General features: G+C 40.5%; 1 long non-coding RNA gene across 1 annotated transcript; it reads right to left on the bottom strand.

The window, feature by feature from the left end:
* Positions 1-1,057: 1,057 nt before the first annotated feature.
* On the bottom strand, positions 1,058-3,455 carry LOC140949860 (uncharacterized). Its single transcript, XR_012167127.1, has 3 exons — positions 3,258-3,455; positions 1,680-1,781; positions 1,058-1,249 (listed from the first exon to the last, which is right to left on the bottom strand). It is a non-coding gene; the product is annotated as an uncharacterized lncRNA (long non-coding RNA).
* Positions 3,456-4,949: the final 1,494 nt, after the last annotated feature.

The following is a 4,949-nucleotide window of genomic DNA, read 5'->3' as shown; positions in this document are numbered from 1 at the left end:
AAAGCATGAATAAATGGGTGGAGAGGATGGCTCTAAGAAGAGGGTTGAGTCCATTATCAGGACTAATTTGTGCAATTGTTAATTCAGTTGGTCAGGGAAATTTTATATTTATCAGGAAATAGTCCGCTAGGGAGTAGTCAGGGAATTTCAGAAACTTCTGGCTGTGACAACCATGTTTTACCATGTAATGAAAGTAAAGTGATTTTTCGAATTTATTCAATGTATTCTTAATCTGGACGGAATACGGTCAATCGAACGCGCCCTAACTAAATTCACTGTACTGCTCTTTTTATTAACTGCGGTGATAAAAAAATGGGAATGGGTTTTAAACCGTTTGGTTTGCAAGAGAGGCTGTTGAACCTGAAATAAAATGATCCCCAACCCAAAGCACTTACAAGCTGTAATACACTGCTTGGTTCTATACCAGCTGTGCACAATTTGTACTGCGGTAGACAAACTGTTCCTTTCATATTCGCGTTATTCGTCATATAAGCATAATTTATGAGTGTCAATGTATTTAGTACAAAGGTACGATATGAGGGCACTATTTTTACGTCATCTACTGGAGACGGGACAGCCATTTTATGTGGTCATCCGAGGCACGCGAAAGTCTAGTCTTTGCGGGGCAAAAACAGTACCTTCATTTGTCAGTTATTTTAGGACACTGAGAGCTGGACCGGCCCGGCGGGAATCGAACCCGCGAATCCCGCTTCTTATACAGTCAAACCCTCTTTTGTGGACACCCGCTTAATACGGACACCTCATTATTACGGACAGTTTGTTTTGTCCCTGGGGAAAGAAAACCCCTTTCATTTTCTCTAAATTCAACCCGCTTAATACGGACACCTCATTAATACAGACACTTTCTACGGACCCCTCAATGTCCGTATTAACGAGGTCTGACTGTAGTTTGTATGAATGACTTAACGTAATGCAACCCCCACAGTAACGTTACACTCTATACGGACGATGCCATTCCGCTGTATTATTCCTGTTTATATATATATATATATATATCAAGTCCATTTCATCTTTAAAATATGGAAAACTATAACACTCTTAGGAAGGAGGCTTTTTATTGTGGATTCCAACATGAGTGGTTAGTGGACCTATGTCTGTAGCGAAGTTTGTGTAAATCATTTTTTACAGGAATTCGTATAGGGGTAGTTTGCTTGTTTTTACGGTTAACTAATTCATGACCGGAATGCCGCCTTGCTGTTACATCGTTGTTCCGCTCTTCGCAGCTTTCCTAACAAAAATAGGACAAGTAAAACGCTCAGTATAAAACTAGTTTGAAATGTTAGATAAGCCATATCTGGTTTGTTTGGTAAGTGGTTATGAGAGAGTTAAACGTGAGTTCAAGAAAGGCGAGAGGATAATACCAACAACTATAATCTGTAATTAATAACCAATCAATTTACCTGTCTAACTACAGTAAGGACCTCAAAAGGGCAATTTGACTAGAGTCACAAGCAGCCTTGGAATTTGGTTTTTACCGCCTCCTTTATAATTGACAAAAACGGTGTCAACTGGGTTCAGGATTACCCTAAACCCATGTTTAACCTCCTACCCCCACCCCATACCCACAATTACTTCCCCACAACCTTTGAGCGATGACATACACATTTGACGATGTCTCATTGGGTGTTATATACATCAGACTGAAAAGCCGTTCTCACCATGCAGTCGTGTACCATCTTCCTCTTTGGCAGATTGGCAAAATATTCAGGGATCTGGTACCTACTGTAAATTCCACGGTTTAATAGCGTTTCCCTTTGAACCTGTGAAAGAAGATACTTTAGTCAGTAGCTATCATGGAAGATCTACGAAAAGGCTATGAAAGCACTCCTGAGTACGAAAACGTCACGAATTTTTTAAGCGTGGAATGTGAGAAGAAGAAAGTCTGCAGTACTGTAGCAGCTATCCTAAGGTCTACTGTGATTGGCTCAGAGTGTGAAGGGTTGCGAGGGTGTCAAACCAATAATATTGTTCATATGGTGTCACGTTCGTTCCGCCTCGTTCATAATTTTCGCGCGTGTGGAGGGAGTGCTGGTTTCTAGCGTTGCGAGGATTTCAAACGTTGCAAGGGTTTCAAGCGTTGCGAGGGTTTCAAGCATTGCGAGGGTTGCAAGGGTTTCAAGCGTTGCTAGGGTTTCAAGCGTTGCGAGGGTTTCAAGCATTGCGAGGGTTGCAAGGGTTTCAAGCGTTGCGAGGGTTTCAAGCGTTGCGAGGGTTGCAAGCGTTGCGAGGGTTTCAAGCATTGCGAGGGTTTCAAGCATTGCGAGGGTTTCAAGCATTGCGAGGGTTGCAAGGGTTTCAAGCATTGCGAGGGTTTCAAGCGTTGCGAGGGTTTCAAGCGTTGCGAGGGTTGCAAGGGTTTCAAGCATTGCGAGGGTTTCAAGCGTTGCGAGGGTTTCAAGCATTGCGAGGGTTGCAAGGGTTTCAAGCATTGCGAGGGTTGCAAGGGTTTCAAGCATTGCAAGGGTTGCAAGGATTTCAAGCGTTGCGAGGGTTTCAAGCATTGCGAGGGTTGCAAGGGTTTCAAGCATTGCGAGGGTTTCAGCTGGTGGATCATCAAACTGCTTGAGAACTCTGAGAGACTCATGCCTCTTATTTCCCTTTTTAGTTATGTATAGTCTACATGATGGGTTAGTGATGGGTTAATTCAGATCACTGCTAACATAAACTCCAAGCAGCTTTATAAACTGTGACCCTTTCGATTCTGTTGCCATCAATGTATTCATGCCGATACCCTAAAAGTAACTTCGGGAACTCTCATTGAAGTCACGCTATTGTTCTGATATAATACAACAGACAGAAAACCACTCGAGTGTTTGCATTATTGGCCACTTGTCTGAGTGGCAGTTTCACTGATTATCAAACCGATGCATTAGTTAATACTGACCGTTGACCATGGTACCATAGTTTTTTATTACCGACCATGTTTGACCATGGTTGGCGATGGTATGACCGTGTTGTGTGACCATGGTACATTACTCTTCAACCAATTTATTCAGTTACAATTTGTGAACAAAAAACAAGGGTTGTGTACCGTCAGGGATGCGGCTCCCAACACTTAAAGCAGCACCATTTATCTTTGCAGTTTTCCGGCTTTCACAATCAGTCTCTTCTAGTAGCCTGTGTACAGAGGTCCCCCCTCACTCAGGAAAAATCGATTTTTCCTAAGGAAGGGGGACGTCTGTACACAGGCTACTCTAGCTGCTAACTATGTTTAATGTACAAAGACTTTTTCCCACCTTGCGTCGCTCCTCAAGCCATCCACCCACAAATTCTCCGAAGGAATGCTTCCTTTCAATGCTCCTGCTAGAGAGTGAGTTTTTAGTCACCTTACGCTGTGATGGCATGCCACTTAGTATTTGTTTTCAAGTTATACTTAATATCCATGACTTGTATTTTTTACATTGATCTGATTTATTCTCCTGCGGATATTTGCATTCAATTTAGTTTGTGACGTCATGATTTAATTGATTTAATTTCATACGCTGGCTTTGGAAGGGAAGCGAAGGAAAACATATTGTAATTATTTTTAGGGCTTTCATTTGGGAATTTTCAAATATTATGTTTCTTTATTCCTAAACTAACGCATAATTTAGGTCCCTGTCCCAAAGTATTTTTTTGCTTACGCTATATTCTAAGTTTCCGTTTAAGTTGTCGTGGTTATGGAAAACACCTTCTCATAATATAAGGAGAGAGGCACAGAAGTGCCTAATACTTTGCTTTACGTTCGAGGAACGAGAACGTTCTTCTAATCCTGAAGGAGATTTGGTTTCCGGATTTCGTAGATTTCAGTTTCCCGTGCGTGGCTTTGCTGCTGCTTGTTATTTCTTCCAATGATTGCGTCACAATCATGTTCACTCAATTGATTGTTTTATTGCTTTTGTAGTTGTTTGTCAGTGATTTTCGTCTAATTATTTTTCTGGAAGATATTAGCTTTTGTTTTAGCTACTGTAGAATTCAAGTTAAAATAAAAGTTATGTATGTATATACGTATGTATGCATGTATTCCTCCATCCGGCGTCACCACTCCACCGCAGTGAAACGGGATAGGCGTTTTCTTGTTTTATTTGCTGAGATTCCATTTACTAGTTAAAGTAAACAAGGACGAGAATGTATAAAATAATTAGTTAAAGTAAAGTGGCTATCATTTCATTTTTCTTCAACTATTGGACTTCGATTGTTGAAAAAGCGTTTTGAGCCCTTAATCTTAAGCTGAAGAAATAAACTGCAAAACCCGTGGACGAAAATCCTCCTGGCTGTCAACGCTGGATCTCTGAAAACCTAAGGGATCTAATCAGCTAAAATATTAAGAAATGACCAACATACGAGAAGTCCAAATACTACTACAAAGCTGAAAACAACTTTACGTGTATTGATTAACAAAAAAACAACAACAACAACAATATTTCGGCCAGTCTTCCTTCGGTTTACAAATGAATTTTTAATAGGAATTACAATTATTATATAGATGGAGAATGTCCCAATAAAAATTGTTTGAAAGAGAGAGGCCAAAATGATGTACGATTTAAAACTAGGAAAGAATAGAAAAACTACTGCGGAATAGATTTTGCCTACAATTCAATCTTCTGCTGGCGAAATAGCGCCGACCACAACAACAGTTTCAGTCTTTAAACACTTGAAACTTAAGTAAATGGGAAAGTTTCAAACGTTTTGTAAATTTTACCAGGGAGCATTAACCATAATTTTTCAGGTCTATAGCGATAAAAAACTTAAAAAAATTTGGCTCAACTTTTTTTCAAGTTTCAGTTCGCGTCCATCCTTGCTATACAGTCAACTCACGCCTTGCGGACGCCACGCTATTACAACCACCCCGCTAATACGGACACCTTCATCGCTATTACGGACAGCTACTAAATCACCATGCGAAAATTACAGACATTTGACTGAAACAAACTCCCGCTATTACGGAC

This window comes from Porites lutea, chromosome 10 (genome assembly GCF_958299795.1).
Source record: "Porites lutea chromosome 10, jaPorLute2.1, whole genome shotgun sequence".
In the NCBI taxonomy this organism is placed as follows: Eukaryota; Metazoa; Cnidaria; class Anthozoa; order Scleractinia; family Poritidae; genus Porites; species Porites lutea.
Note: the sequence above shows the minus strand (reverse complement) of the source record. Positions and strands in the feature narration are given on the sequence as shown.